The 16,051-nt window shown below is 35.5% G+C and overlaps 2 long non-coding RNA genes across 3 annotated transcripts; both read right to left on the reverse strand.

Moving 5' to 3' along the window:
* Positions 1–317: 317 nt before the first annotated feature.
* LOC113353871 lies at positions 318–4,662 on the reverse strand. Of its 2 annotated transcripts, none has more exons than XR_003361586.1 (8): positions 4,444–4,662; positions 2,872–2,931; positions 2,552–2,613; positions 1,859–1,906; positions 1,662–1,776; positions 1,454–1,525; positions 910–1,025; positions 318–619 (listed from the first exon to the last, which is right to left on the reverse strand). It is a non-coding gene; the product is annotated as an uncharacterized LOC113353871 (long non-coding RNA). The 2 variants fall into 2 exon arrangements; XR_003361585.1 differs by having other exon boundaries at positions 1,859–2,110.
* Positions 4,663–12,843: 8,181 nt separating this feature from the next.
* LOC113353872 lies at positions 12,844–13,521 on the reverse strand. The gene is made up of 3 exons (XR_003361587.1): positions 13,498–13,521; positions 13,275–13,396; positions 12,844–12,896 (listed from the first exon to the last, which is right to left on the reverse strand). It is a non-coding gene; the product is annotated as an uncharacterized LOC113353872 (long non-coding RNA).
* Between the last annotated feature and the right edge of the window lie 2,530 nt (positions 13,522–16,051).

Below are 16,051 nucleotides of genomic sequence, written 5' to 3' on the forward strand. Positions count from 1 at the left end.
GGTTGAACAATATTCAAAAGTGTGTAGCAAAGAATCCATGCAACGCAGGTGCAAGGATGAACAGAATGCCGAATACAAATTTTACACCTGTAAGTTTTATTTAAATAATATACATAAATCTATTAAAGGTTGGTACACTGCAAATTTCTTTTTGAAAGTAGATAACACTTCAAGACTTGGTACACTGCAAGACTTGGGATTCACCAACTCCATGAATCTGAGTCATTCTCTTACATAAAGTTGCTACCATTGAACACCCTTAACAAAGATGACAACAATTTAATTCGTTTCTTTTTTTTAACCATCCAGTCCTTTTCATTCTGACACGCAACTGTCACATTAACAATATAAAAGTCAAAACTAATAGCTAATTTAGAGATAACCCAGTAACCCTCCAACCCAATATTCAAGTCCTTGATCTTCAATCAGGGGAGCGGTCATTTGTAAAACGACCATCTAGAAAGTGACTAACAGGTGAATGACTATAAGTGGAACAGAAAATAGTAGTGGATCGAAGAACAGCTGAACAGTTGAGCTGCCAGCATAGGAACGCGTACGGAAAACAGTTGAGCAGTGAATTGGTGAGAAGCTATTAGATGAGCGGTGAACTGGTGATCGACTGGTAAAAAACAAAGATTGTTATTTCAAATGAGAAAACCAAATTAGTAAGTAAGAATAAGGCCATAAACAATCGGAACTAAAAGACCCTCTCCAAGAAGTGGTAGCTAACGAAAAGTCAAAAAGTTATCATATTATATGTCTGCAGCCCATCATTGTTCTGAGAATGACAACAAAAAGTTTGTAGCTTGCCCTGACGTAGCGCCACAAATAGTGGTCTACAATTCCAAGGTGTCATGATTATCCTTGCTAAGTAAGCTAACGAAAAATCAAGAACAGAAAAAGCATCACCTGATTATACTTGGGTAATTGTCCACTTCTGCAGGGAGTTCCTGTGTTGATTTGTAAACGCAAGACAGTTCCTGAGTTGATATAATTAATTTAGTAACTGTGACTCTCATCCTATCCTGCAATGAGTAAAGACTTATTACTCAGAAGAGCATGAGTAAGTACCGAACAACGAAAAGGAAGTACATAATTACTGACAATAATTAAACTGTTGTCATCCAATACTCTTACCAAGTTTCGACATTCTTGCTTTCAATTAACTACCAATGTCATGACAACATAACCCATTTAATTAATTAAAACTCACCAATACTCATCCAAAGCTAAACCTGTAAATATTTGGTTCAACCACTTCCTTTTTTTTTCCAACTTCCAGTTCTTTTTCATGGTCCCAGTCATTCTCGAAATTTACACTACAGACCCTAGAGTATGAATGTCAGGAGTAGCTAAGGTAGGAGGCAAATTTAAATACGAAAAACCTTCAAGTAGAGACATCACCCCATGCACATCCTGGACTCAACCCTGACAATAATACCTCATACTTTACCTGTTTTCAAAGTTCTGCTGTGAGCTTTCCCCAACTCTAAAACCATATTTATTGAACATTCGCGCATTAATCCTGCACCAAGCCGACAATCAAAAAATGAAAAAGAATGCAGGCTTCATAGGCTAAGAAAAGGCCATATTTCAGAGGCTAATATTTCTAAGAGATAATAAAAAAAATTGTAGACTTATATGCCTATTTAAACTCTCACCGAATTTTTATTTGACTTTGTGGCAGCCTTCTTTCCTAAATGGCGTTCTTTTCAAATCCGCTTTCTTCTGCACTATATAATCCCTACTGTTAAAGGGCTTACCTAGCAACATGCACTGACAACAATCAAAAGTTAAATAAGGCTACCTGCACAATCCCATGAATTGCAAAGTCAAAATAGTAGGCCCACTCATGTACCTTTTTGGTTTCTCTTGCCGCAAAAGAAAAGGGATCGAGATCACAATCCTGCAATGAGACAAAGCAAAAATCAGTTATTCCAAATATAGGCTCTCAGGCAGAAGTAGATGATGATCATGTAGAAACCCTATATTAATAAAAAATTCTTGTTAATAACAAAAAAATCGTGGAGATGAAATAGAATGAAAAAATAGGGTTAGGATATGCCAAACGCCTTGATGCACAAAACTTAGATAAGAACCACACTGATCTCTGCAGCAATCAAAATAGAAAATTTAGTTACTTAGATCAGAAAACTCTCAACTATGATTCTGAAAAGAGAAAATAATTCCTGTACCACAAAACGGATCAACCTATTAAGATTTTAAAATAAACATTTAACAATTGGATTCATAAACTTTCATTTCTAGGCTACACAACTTAACAAAGGATACAAAAAGATCCTGATGATAACCTACTTCACATGGTACCATGGGATCCATCCCTAAACCTTTTAGTAGACCACAAAGGACAGTACTAACTTCCCTCCCAAGTACATCAACGAAAAGCACCATTCCACACAATTATATCTAAATATCATAAATTTAAGCTTGACCACAACTCAATTACGCAAGAACAAAATTTTCCAGCTTCTCCCAAAAATAGAAAAAAATCACGGCATCACATCAATCAGAAGAACATCAATTTACTTACCAACTTATTCGCATATGGCTGTACCTCCAGTCTGTAGTGTGGGCAAAAGAACCTTGATGCACCTGCATATAGGAAAAGAGTTGGTTATTATAGTACTGGTACATACCAGAATGTATGTTTAACGAATTTATCCAAGAACCCTAAACTACTACTACTTATTCTGAAGTCATTGAAGAGTGTATATGATCATAATCACTGCCTGAGAAAGTAGTACTACAAACACGAAAAATCAATTTATGACACAGAACTCCAGTTTCCATGAGTATTGTGAAATGGGTTTTTGTTATTTATCATTTATCAAGAGCAAAGAAAAATCGCACCTTAGGATTCGGGTTTACACACAAAATGGGTTTTTGTTGTTTATCAAAGAAAAATCGCACCTGCAAAATTAAACCAAACAAAGAAGAAAAAAATCTCTTTAGTTGATCAAAAAATCTCAATCTATGGCAACGGTAGAATGCTGAGCTTTAAATCCTAAAAAGCAAACTTAAAAACCTATTACCTGCAATAGATAAAAAACCTTGGTTAATCAAAATAATCGATTAAGATGAGATAGATGTGATACCGGTTCGATAGGAGAACACCGAGAGGAAGAGAGACGGAAATAATTTTAGATTTAAGTGTTTTTTTTATTTTTGTTAATTTCGTGAGGAAAAAAGGATTTAACCCCATGACCAATAGGGTCTCGCTAAGTGTCCTCTCCAAGTTTAACATGAGAACTCTTTTCTAAGCGACTGCGGCCCTCTTCTCTAAGCGATTGTAGGAATTCAAAGGTGACTCTCACCATTCAACATGGGGGCTCCATTGGCTTAGGATTTTAAAGGATTAGATGTTCACACTTTCCTGGATCTCAAAACAAAACAGGACCAAGTACTAAAACTTCATTAACTTAAACTCAAATTTTGATCAAAACAACATAATATCGATCGTATGTCTTGAAACAATCAGCAGTAACCACCATTCGGAGATTGAATATGCAACCATTTATTTCGGTGTGACAGTTCTTATCAAATGACCAAATGCGATTTATACATAATTTTATTTAATCCATATAATGTTTTCGATTCTTATCAGCTTCATGAACCAACACACAATACATACGAGCATGTACTAACCAGTGGCGGAACTAGCCTATTGCAAGGGTGTGCATTTGCACCCCCGCCCAGATAGCTCCAAAGCCAATGTTAGGCCTAATTAGATTTTTTTTAATACTTATAAGCCTATATTTGCTCTTTTGTACCCCTAAATATTTTTAGCACCCCATAGCAAATTTTTGCACCCCATCTCACAATTCTTGGCTCCGCCCCTGGTACTAACAATTAATGTTTAAAATGCCGGTCGAATCTAACCAACAAGGTCACCATACTGTTGATTTAAACCATCAGTACCACAAAATTTCTTTCATGCTTAAGTCGGTTAAGATTGATAGTTATTTGGTCCAACTAGTAACGTCATTATCATCTCTTAAACGGAAACAAATCAATCAGGGTACAATTAGAACACTAAAACTCATACATAAGTGTCTATCGTAAAAGACAATCTTAGACTTTTATGATTACAAACTTAGATCATGCCAACACTCTTAAACATCAGCACACCAAAACAACCCAAATGTGATTCTAGAATTTTATGGAACAATCGGCAGGATCATGATGATGCATATTTCCAATTATTAATCCAATTTGAAGATCCTCAATAAATCATCTAATCTCATCAATTCATATGAGCAAGCATGAATAATCCAACCGGCTCTGTTACCAACTGTTGGAATTTCATCATGCTAATAAAACAATATATAACATGAACAACATGATCTAGGATTATTCAAATTTACTACATTGAAATTCATCAAATACAAGTTGGAAAAACGTACTTGACAAAGCTGTGCTTACCTTTGAAAATTCCAATCACCAAAACCAGGAAGTTAAGTCCCTTGAAGTCTCCAATCAACAACACCAGGAAATGAATTCCATGTAGATGGGATTAGGAGAAAACTCTATTCCTCTCACCACTATCCTTATAGCTGTTTGCTTTCAGTGATGGTTGTTCTATCAACTCTCTAATATGACAAGAAATAGGTTTAACACCTCTGTTATGCTATTTACATTGGTTTCCTTTCTTTCCATCGAAGAAATTTAGTAATTAAGATAGCTACCACCCTGTAGCCGCCATTCTTGAATCTTCCTGCTCCTTTCACATTAATTTGCCGCCGTTGGAAGATTCTGTTGCAAACCGTGGGTACTGCTCTCCGGATCAAAACCCGAATGGTTATGGGTATATGGGCCACATAAAGTCCAACAGTTGTTGCTAAGAAGGAAAGTTAAACTAATTCATATTGATGGTTTAACTCCAAATGTTGGTGTTCATATTTTCACATACATGATACAGAGAGCTAGCTGTTGCAAATAAGTTCAAGAAAGATTGCGTTTCAGGTTAAGGAGAATGTGGACGTGTATATAAGGATTATCTTTAAAGCAGTGATCGGGTTAATCAAATTTTATCATTTTTGTTACGAAATAGAAAATAAATAAAAGGGATGATCAATAAACAAATTTCCGCATTATGGTTTAGATGTCCGGTGCGTAGCATGCTGTGAGAAACTAAAGCAAATCAACAACGACGATGAGTTTATAATGGGATTCTCTTTCTCCAAATTCTTCCACACTGGTAAGTCGATATCATCTCTCTCACTTTCTCCCATTCTCTCTTGATATGAATGACTGATTAGTTGTTTTGCCTTTGATGCATTTGGTAAAAGCTTTGGATGAGACGAATATGTACTAATTACTGTCACATTAATGGGCACGAGGCTACCATTGGCATATAACATACAATGCTCAGGTACTTCTATACTTTCATTACTTATGTTAACTTTGGTTTTCTTCTTTGTATAGAAGAGAAATCGAGATACAGAAGAGAAATCGAGAGCAACAATAGGTTTTGAGAGTAAACAATTTTAGCAGAGAGAAATCGAGAACCAAGAGAAACAAAAAGGTAGATGGTATGAAATAGTGATAGATCTAGTTCGTTGATGTGTTGTTAGATAGGATTATGTGTTATTGAAGGAAGAACAACTCCAATATCAGATTCGTTGCTTTCAAAGTTGCGAAATCTTCTCAAATCATGTAAGTTCTTCAAATGCAACTGTGATTTTCGTTCTATCTCACATCTAGTAATTCATTTTTCCTTTAATTGGAACTTTTGAATATATGGTTTAGGTAAAATTGATTTTAGGATTTCTGAAATTAGGGATTTTGTTTCAAACATCTAAGTTCTTCAAACCCAGTTGCAATTTCCGTTGTATATCACATGTAAGTAGGTTAATTGTTCTTTAATTGCAACTTTGAATTCAGGGTTTGTATAAAATCGATTTTAGGGTTTGTTAAATTGGGGCTATTTTTTTTAAACATGAATATATTGTATAAAATCGATTTAGGGTTTGTATAATTAGTCCTATATATAATGTATGATGATGATGGAACCCCCAACATACTCATCAAGGATCCGTCTCTTATATTTACTTCTTTGTTATCATGTGCTATGGCCGTTAGTTTTATTAGGTACATCAACTGTAATACTTCTGCTATTCTCAAAAAGAACCCAAGAAGGATCTTGTTTCATTTATTTTGCTAGTAGGTACATCAACTGCTATTCTTAAATAAACCATGTTTATTTCTTGACTGTATAGAGTCCAATCTTGATGCAGTCATACTTTTACTCTTTTAGTTGTTAGAACTAGTCTACATTTTCTGTCGTACCTTGTTTTCCAGCGCAGTAGTAAAAATGTAAGTGGGCGGTCCTAAAAAAAGTAATAATGTAGGATTAATTGCGCATGAAAACTGTGTGTATTTTGTGGCTCTATGCCAACCTAATAATCTAGGATTGATTGCTAAGTGAACAACGTTGTGCCGACACTCAGTGGTGGGTTCATATGTACAATTGGACTCATATGTTAACTTACCGTTTTTGTTGTTTAACTAAATTCTGTTAACTATTGTTTCAGGAAAGTGATACAAAGGAATTTTAGGTTGACGGTTCTAAATCAGACTGCTGGTATTGAAGCTGGTAAACCATTGTATGTGTTGAATGTCTTGGAAAATGATAGCGATAGATGAACATGTAAAGGTGGTGAGGTTGGATCCAACCCCAAGGGAAAGAAAGCTAGAGTTGAATGTGAGGTGAGTGGAAGTTCATTTACAACCACTACATCAAAACCAAAAAAGATGCCCACTGGAACCAAGATCAGAAGGAGCAGAGCAAGTGATTCTAGCAAAAAGACAACTTCAAGGACTGCTTCATCTTCTGAAACTGTTAGAAAAACTACATCAACTACAACTACTAAGCCAAAAGGGAAACAAAAAGACCCTAAGACTGCTGCTACATCAGCTGGTTTGAATGTGTCCATCAGAAACATCAACAAGGGACCTGTGAAGCAGACCATTAACAATTTCAACTATGATGCAGGTTCAACGAGGGAGAGGAAGCGTAAAATCCAGTTTGATGTGTAAGATTGATCAATGCTCATTTTGGTGTGTGATATCTGTGTGAGAAGCAAATGTGGAGATAGGTGTTGCTAGACCAATGTTTAATTATCTTTGGTTAAATGTTAGACAGTAGTACTAGAACTAGCCTAACTAGTCTGTTTGTTCTTTCTATGTTAACATCTCAAGACATACTACTAATTATTATATAAAAATAAAGAAAATCTTGATTTAATAATTTCTTTCATTTACATTGATAATTTTATTATGTTTATCATGTTTTATCATGAAGAAAAGTATTTATTATCTTAATTTTTTCCTTAACTTTCGATAAATAAGAATCATTATTTTTTTCTACTCATACAAGTAGCAGTAGCAATGGAAGAAGGATGACGAAGACGGTTTGTTCCGTATTTTTTCTATTAAATGAGGGTAAAAATGTCATTTCAAATATTAAGGTAAATAATTAACCGTCGGATTTCATAACGTGTGGCGCTCATCGACATAATAGGTGATGTGGCGCTCATTTATATGCTGGGTCGCTCATCTAAAGGTTGAGGGTAAAAAAGTGAATCTGTCAGTAAGCCCACACATGTGGGATATTAGCCACTTAACAATTTTTCTCTCTCTCTTGGATAGATTCCTTAATTTTTTCCGTTATGGGATAGATCCCCAAACGAATTAGTGAAAATGGGACATATTTCCAATTTTTCCGATGTTTCACCAGATATGTACAGATTAGACCAGGATTTGAATCCTGTCAATATTTTTGTTAAAAAAGAATTTAATGAATGAATGTTTTCGAGTTGTTTTTGGGAGAGGTAGTCTTTGTGGAGCTACCATAGAACTGATAGAGTTCATGGTTCTTCTTTTGCATCGCTTTTCGAATTCTTTGCCTGTAGGAAAGATATTATTATTTGTTGGAACGTTGTAGCACTGAAACTTTGACGAATTGTTGGAACCTATACATTAAATTTAATGAGTGAATGATTTTTTCTTAGCGCCCAAATTGTTTCATTAAATATTTCCGGCACAAATGCCATGTACTGTGTTTAGTTGTTGACTTATTAGTGCTTTTTTGTTATATATATTTAATGAAATACATGAAAAAAATAGTTTTCTTTATTGAGAAATTCCATGGCTTTTTGCATCTCTTATGAAATGCAGTGGTGATACTGGTACGTGCATGCCATTTACAGCGACTGAAATGTGGGAATTAGGCCATTTAGCATAGATCATTGTACTAAAGTTGGTGTAAGTTACATAACATCTTTGTGTTGGTAGGTTTATTACAGTAATGGGCTATTCTAGTTTGCTCCAATTAAATTGGATTGACTATTACTGTTTGATTTGTAGTGGTTATTTACAACTTCAATGTAGGCCAACAAAAAGATTGTCGATGCTAAAATTGCAAGGATTATGAATAAATCCAAAAAAAGTTTTAGGAAGCACGATGACTATGTACGGCTGCTGAAAGGGAAGTACACTGTGCCCCTTATCGGAAACAATCTGTTCAAGTAATATTTTGATATTATTTGAATTGTTCTACCCAGAGTTCCTTAACCAGTAAAGGGAAGTACACCGTCATTATAATTTGAAGGAACAAATACAACTATAAACAAACGAGCAGTGCTATTCCGCACGACCTTGCGGGAAGTTATTCCGCTCAAGCGGTTTCTTTACCGTTAGATCATGCTAAAACCCAAATCTAACAGCTTTGAAACCTTTAGGGAAAGTGATGGGTCCTTTCCTGAAAGTGGTGGTTCATTTCCTGAAAGTGGTGGGTCTTTCCTGAATGTGAATCTAACCGTTGATTTAATCATCCAACGGTAAAGAAACCGCTTTTGCGGGAAACCAATTAATTTAATTGTATCATTCTTACAAAAACAAATGTGTTTTTGCTAATTCGACGGTTCGGGAAAGGTGTTTTTTTTGTGATCGACGGCTGTCACTTGATCTCATTTTCGCTCAGACTGGAGAGAAAAATCGTAGTTCAGAATCAACCCAAGTTTTGCGCCCACATCCAACCGCTCAGATCAGCCCATCTTCGTCAGTTACAAATCATTATCATTCCAATAATATCAGCGCTAATTTACGCATCCCTCTTACGTTTCAAAATCCTCCCATAATCTTCTCTTCTTACCTCGCTCCTCTGATTTAAAGAAACAAAAACGATTTTCTTTAAAGACCCACTAATCATTTCTTCATACGTTACATGCAGCAGCATCCCTACATAAACCCTAGACGAGTTCATCATCACATCATGTTTCAGTCGCATTGTTGTATTCAGAAAATCATCGGAGTATTCGGTTGTTGTGTTCAGAAAATCATCTTAGGTCAGTCAATTTTGTTTATGACTATTTGCGGTTGATTTTTTTTTTTTGGGTACTCACTTTGGCAATTCAATTGTGTTTATGATTGTATTTGATTGATTGTTTTTTGGGTTTCTAACTTTATTGATTCCTTTCTACAATTGCCAAATCTGTGAATGAGTGGTTGCTACCAATTGAATTCCTAATAATTTTATTGTTTTATTGTAGGTTTCAATTGTTGTGTTCAGAACATCATTAGAGTACTAAACATCTTAGGTGACTGAATTTTGTTTATGACTATTTTCGGTTGATTTTTTGGGGTTTCTGGACTTCCGTGATTCAGTTGTGTTTATCACTGTATTCGATTGATTTTTTTTGGGTTTCTAACTTTGTTTATTCCTGTCTAGAATTCTAAATCTGTGAATGAGTGATTGTTACCAAATTAAGTGACAAATAAACATCTCATTTCTTATGCGTATTAGATTGTTCTGCATTATGGATGAATGGACGCGGTTTCTTATCTTGCTGACTTTACCGTAATGTGTTGTCAGAGATGTATGGATGAATTTCCAACCTATAAATGGCTTCTATTATTCTGAAATTTGTCGACACTTTCGAGTTGGATTATGGATGCTTGATTGATCCTCTGTGAATAAATTTTCCATTTTCTTTATATCATTGCTTTGGAATTTTGTTTTGCATAATGAAAAGAATATTTAGAATTTTTGTTTTGCATAAAGAAAATAATACTTTGTTTTGCATAATGAAAATCAGAATTTTTGTTTGTACAGTTGTTGATGTCAATCCATTTCATTGTAAAAGTGAAATGTTAAATGAGGGTCACCACTATTTAGATTGTGAATCCGTTTATACATCTTATACTGCAAGCGTCGTGTCCAATACTTACGGAGATTTTAGTGTGTATGCTTGCACATAACTATGTAAGAACTCTGAACATATAGATGTTAATACATAAATATTTATGAGTGAATTTCGACATCAGTACATCAGTCCTATATATACCCTTGATTTTAAGTTTTTAAGTCACTGATCTTTATAATGTTTGCACTTGCAGGTATCAGAATGCAAGACCACCTCTACATATTAGAGTACCTATTAAGAAAGACAAAACGCTTATATGATTTTGGATGCGGATAATCTAAAAACCATCTTCCGACTTATTTCCACCATATGGGATCCAACAGACCAGGTTAGTTTTACAACATTTGTCATTTTGATTACTCATTTTTTCACTGGAAAACATTTTCTTTTTCGGATTCCTTTTGAACCCCGTAAATGCAGGCGCCTAATGTGATCATGTGTAATGCCACCACCGCCCCCACTGAGAGACTCATTTAGAATGGTTGGCACTTGGTACTAACTTGCTTGCCCTTGATATATAACAAGAAATTTCTTGGTGACGGTGGTGACCTTTGGTGGGGTAAATGCAAAATTAAAGTTGATATGTCCATCGGTAGGTAAACACCATGCAGTATATTTTTTGATATTAGAGTTTTTAGAAAGCCGCCCATCAATTTTTTTAATTGACCGGCCATACGATCCTTTTTGGACCGCAAATTCATGCTCTGCTTTGAAGTCGAATAGAACCCTTCTCCACCAGCACCAATTGAATCCCTGGATACCGAGGTCCAGAAATTGGCGTGGCACACCTCATATGAGCTCATAGAAGGAAATAGGTAAGCTAGGTTTTTGGATATTCTTCGGTTATACTTGAACATTAGGTTATTTTTCAACCAGTTTATAGTAAAAAAAAATTGCACACTCCACCCTTTCTTAGGAAACTGCAAAAAATAACCCTGCTGTCTGGATAATGATATATGCTGCATCACCATCTTGCTTTGGATTTTGAAATTACTGTCAATTTGTTCCACATGAATGTTGAAACAGGAAGTTTCAACCAGCTATGCTGCCACTCGAGTTTAATGATCATATTCTTCATGTACCTCCAGTTTTGAACCAAGGTCTTTTTAGCCATGTAAAAGTTGAAGGAAGCTCGGACACTGATGAACATCATCATGTGACTAAGAAGCCTTACCATGATGAAATATGCCAACTGGATGAGAGTCCAATCGAACATGAGCACTGGCTTACCACCTTATAATTAGAATGAATAGGACATTCTTAGCATTTACTTATGACATTTCTTTGAAAGCACACTAATACGTATTACAATGAATCTATGATCATATCCAAAATTTGGTTCAATGTTATAGAGTTGGTTTTATTGCAATCATACCCAATATTCAAAAGAAACTGCAGAAAATTTAATTGTTAAGCTGCGTATTTATACATGGGATTGTTTGCTGTGCTAAAAGTTAGACTGCTATTAAAATTTAATTGGACCCATGGATACGTTATTGGCAGGAAAGCAAGAATGAGCTATCTATAACGTAAGCCGAGAAGAGTAATGGTTTCTATTAATTTTCTAAGCTTATATTCGTTAATTGTTGTTAAATTATGTTCTAAGCTGATGGAGGGGATATCAACCTTCATTATTGTTTGGGATACCGTTGGCATTTTTATTTTTTAGAGCTCACAGACAGTGGTGTACCAGCTGTACCACGATTCATCATCGTTATAACTTTTAGAACTAATGGACGTCCAATAGTATAATGCAAGGATCCGGATTCCATCATTTTGAGAAGAAAGACTTCTACTCTGGCTTGGCTTCACAAACTTAGTAACTTACAGTTTTAGTCCGTTTTTTTTTTAATTTTTGCTTCAGATAAATTCTTGAATTTTTGAAACTATAAATCTACTCAATGTAATGCTTGGTAAAGCCTTTGTATTTGAACTGATTAAAATTTACATCTCTTGGATTAATTTAATGGCAAACAGCACGAGAATATACAATTCAAACAACGAAGCTTCTGTTTGCACTTTTGGAAGCTGCCTTAGAGTTAGAATTAGGGCTGTCAACGGGTCCGGGTCCTCCCGGGTAGTACATGGCCCAGAACCGGACCCGACATATCAGCGTCGGTTCCGGGTCCTAGCGGTTCCGGGGCCGGTTCCATAATGTGTTGGCCCAGAACCGGACCCGGTAAAGGTCACGGGTAATCACCGGGTCCGGGTACCCATCGGGTAAAAACACAAACTTATATCAGATTATCAGTTATATGACTTCCCAAGTGACCATCTTTAACATACATACAAAAGTAGAGTACACTTGAGCTTAGAATCCTTAGATTAGGAAAATCAAAGTTACTTTCCTAGCTATAAGTAAGAATCTGCCATTATATATGATAAATACTAAATACAAAAGTTGGCAGACATGTTTTTATCCGATAACTGCTCCATCAGTAGATTCAGTACCTTCCTTAATGGCTATAGTCTGTCGTATTATAACCACAAAAGTTGACAGACATCATTCTATAAACTGTAGAAGCCCCAAAAGATAAATGCGTTTTTCCTTCACAAGTACATATACAAAAAAGAAGGATGTAGTTCGCGCACTTTGCATGTTCTTTGGCTATGCCTATATAATATATATATACCAAAAAGAAGTTCCAACCATCATATTTCCAATTGTTCCTGCAAGAGAAACAAAAACAGTTGATCATATTCCCAATTGACCAAACAGAAGCAACCATATCACAATCAAAGACCTTGCCTGTGATTTAGTAATTTGCTCCATAAATCTTCTCTATTAGTATTATTCATTAGGGTTATCTGATCATACGTATGCAAGAAAACTATGAAATGCTGAAGTAATTCAGAGGGTCATTGTAGCAAAATATGTAAGAGGATGATTGAAAATGAATATACATATATACACAGTAACAAGTTTCTTGTTTCTACTCTTTTCATGCACTTTATCTTGTTTTGTTTTTCTACCTTTATTTACTTTATCTCATCTAATTGGAGACCTGGGTACAGGGTGCATATTCCAAGGTTAGCTGGTTATTTTACCTTAAATTGATAGTCAGTCAGTTAGACAATGTGCGATGTTGCATCATCATCGTCTGACTCGAGCTCCTCCATTGCCTCCAAAAGAGTCTGAAGTGAAGTACTACCTAACCCATATCCCTCATCTAACACAATAAAATAGTTAGTTGACGTACAAGAACCATAGTAAATGAATCACTAACTAAAATTGATATAATAGCAAACATGAATTGAATATGTTACTTACTCTTCAGCGCACTTCTTATCCAATCTTATGTGCATATCAGAGCTTCAATTGTTTCTGGAAGCATTGAAGAACGAAATTTATCTACAACTCTACCACTGGTGCTGAAAACAGATTCAGAAGCCACCGATGACGCAGGAATTACTAATATATCACGAGCTATCACTGCTACAATTGGATACATTGGTCCATGAAATTTCCACCACCCCAAAACATCAAAACTAGAATCATTCAGATCAATACCACTTCCTTTTCTAATAGGGTGAACATCAGCTGATAGGTATTGCTCTTGATCTGTGCGAACAACGTCATGTTGTGAACTTTCTTCCAGAAATGCCGTCAAACCTTTCCTTCTAGAAGTAAAAGAACTTTGAGAAGATAAAGTACTACCACTACTATCAACTGAATCTTCCATGTTCACTTGATTTGTCGAAATGTTTGCTGAGTATACATGAGCTGAAGAAGCATAATGTGTTGCATATTCATTATACAATCTTTTCAAGACTTCCATAACTTCTAACTTCTTCTCCTCGCTGTTACCAGGATATATTAATGGGAAATCGTAATCCAATAATTTAATTTTAAACCGAGGATCTAAAATGGAAGCTATTGCAAATGTTTTACTAGTAAGTTGCCAATATCTTTCAAACTTTTTCATCATATTCACTGCCATTTTTGAGATTAATGCATCATCGGAATCACACCACTCACGAAGTTCTAAATACAAAGAACAAGCAGTATCAAAATAACGATTAACTGTCACGTATGACGTACCTGAAAAGAGAATGGTGACTTCATAAAAGACCTTCAAGCAGATTGAAAGACTACTTGCATTATTCCAGTCTTCACTCGTTGGAGCAACATTAAGAAAATCAGGTTCAATCTTCCCGAACCGGTTAAATGCTTCCCGAAATAGAAGTGCTGTTTCAAGCATCAGATAGGTAGAATTCCACCTTGTATCAACGTCTTGAATCAACTTTTTATCAGGAGCATTGACTTGCAAGCAAACTTCTTTAAATTTTTGTTGTCTTTGTGGTGAACCTCTAATAAATTTCACTGAATTTCTAATTTTCTGTATTTCTTCTTTAATTTGCAGCATCCCATGATCAACAATAATGGCAACTACATGAGCAGAACATCGAACATGGAATAATTCCCCATCCAAAAGTAATCCATTATCTGGTTTTAGCTGAGCAAGAAGTTCACTTACCACGACTTTGTTAGTTGAAGCATTATCCAGCGTAATTGAAGCTATCTTCCTATCTATATTCCACTTGTACAACTGCTCCATCAGTACCTTTGCAATGTTAACTCCTGTGTGTTGCACATCCACAGCGTTAAAAGATAAAATTCTCTTCTGAATCTTCCATTCTTCATCAACATAGTAAGCTGTCAAAGCCATATAACCTCTATTCTGAGTGGTACAAGTCCACATATCAGTAGTAAGGCTTATGCGACTCTGTACCTTACTAAAAATATCGTACAAATGCTTCTTTTCCATTTGATAAATCTTTATGCAGTCTGACTTCGTAGTGTTCCGCTTCACAAGTTTAATATTGGGTTGTAATGAAGTCAGCACCCTTCTAAAACCAATGTACTCTACAAATGAGAAAGGGAGTTCATGCAAGATAATCATTCTTGCAATACAATCACGAGTTACTTCTTGGTTAAACTTAAAGTTGTAAGCAGCTACTGACCCATCTTGTGTTTCACTAGCTTTCAAGAACATTTGGTTAATTTGCTGTTGTGCTCCTTTGTACGCCATACAACTATTTAGATGTTTCCTCAAACTGCTTGTCCCATTTTTGCTCTCCGCACCAATATTCCTCTTGCAGTGCTTGCATTCTCCGTGTGTTTTCCCTTTTATCAATACCTCTTGAAATTCAGCCCAATACTTTGAGGTTCTTTTGCGTTTACGTGTAGGTGACGGAACCACATCTGTTGTTGCCGCTTCTATATGATCAGAATCAGAATCACCAGTATCATTTGACTCACTGGCTACAGTTTCTACTTCTTTCGGCTCTGCTGAGTTTACAACTTTACTCTTCTTTGCAGCCTTCGAAACGGCAGCTTTAGGAGGCGGCATACACGGGGATTTCGAAACGGTAACTTTAGTCTTCTTTACAGGAACACAATGATCACCAACATTACTTCCTGTTTGACTTTTCATGTTGCCTCTGCAAGGAAAACCCAACAAACATCTGTATCAGCCTATCAGGTGTCATAAAGTAATCCATAACAAATTTTCAGAATCATAAAAAATTGCCCATTCACCAGTAATTCAAAATCACTAAAGTAACACCCAATACTGCAAATTAAAAAATTCTTTCCTCTTGAGTAAGAAGAAACAAAAGGGGTAAATTCAAAACATCCATTCACCATTCACAGATTCAATAATAACATAAAAAAACAAATTAAAACCTAAAATATCCAATTTCATAGACAAAATGTTACCATAATCATCATCATAATAATCCATGTTTTCAAAATCCCCAAATTCATGAAACCCTAAAACGAAAACATAACTCATAACAAAGAAACCCTAAAAACAATATAA

This window comes from Papaver somniferum, chromosome 2 (genome assembly GCF_003573695.1).
Source record: "Papaver somniferum cultivar HN1 chromosome 2, ASM357369v1, whole genome shotgun sequence".
NCBI classification, from domain to species: Eukaryota; Viridiplantae; Streptophyta; class Magnoliopsida; order Ranunculales; family Papaveraceae; genus Papaver; species Papaver somniferum.